Raw genomic sequence first — 784 nt, 5'->3', positions numbered from 1 at the left:
CTGCCTGTGAAGTGACTTTTTGTAGACTATTTGGGGACATAATTGGGGGGAAATGCCAAGGTGATATTGAAACTCTCCTGAGAAGCTGCCTCAGTTTAACGGCTCAAGGCTGCAGAGCTTCCCACTCACATGTGCAGCTTGGGGAAGGGGGGAGCTCTCCGGTTAGACGAGTACAACGCTGCAACACTTTGCAAAATGCCTTTCAATGCCATTGCTTTGGAAAAGATCCATTTACCTGCCCTCAAAAGATGAATGTATTGGAGAACTAGGATCCAGGGAATCATTGCTCCTGTAATCAGCATGACTGTTGGGAGGTAATGCAATGATACTGACAGCCCATACTCGGCATTCCTGTTCAAGTTACATCACACTTGGTCATGGTGAGATATGCCCCGTTTCCATCCTGAGAAACCACCTGATGGTTTCCACTTTGCTGCAAATACTTGGAGCAGTGGTTTGCAAGCTGAGTGAGAAATATTCAGCTGGTCTGGCAGCATCTGGGGAGAGTGCTGGAGGTAGCAGTGAGGCTGAGACCCTGAACAAAACTGGAAAGAGACCAAGTTTTCAATTGTGGAGAAGGTGGGGGAGAAATGGGTGGACAGAAGGGTGAGGCCAGGGTCAGATGTTCCCTTTCATGGGGTCCAATCCTCCACCTTTGCTGCTGGAAACTAGTTTCTTTCACACTTCTGATGAATGGTCTTTGACCCGAAACGTTGCCGCATCCTCTTTCCACAGATGCTGCCTGACCTGAGTGTTTCAAGCTGCCTGACCTGAGTGTTTCAAG

Source organism: Amblyraja radiata, chromosome 20 (genome assembly GCF_010909765.2).
Source record: "Amblyraja radiata isolate CabotCenter1 chromosome 20, sAmbRad1.1.pri, whole genome shotgun sequence".
NCBI classification, from domain to species: domain Eukaryota; kingdom Metazoa; phylum Chordata; class Chondrichthyes; order Rajiformes; family Rajidae; genus Amblyraja; species Amblyraja radiata.
This window is presented reverse-complemented; position numbering follows the sequence as displayed.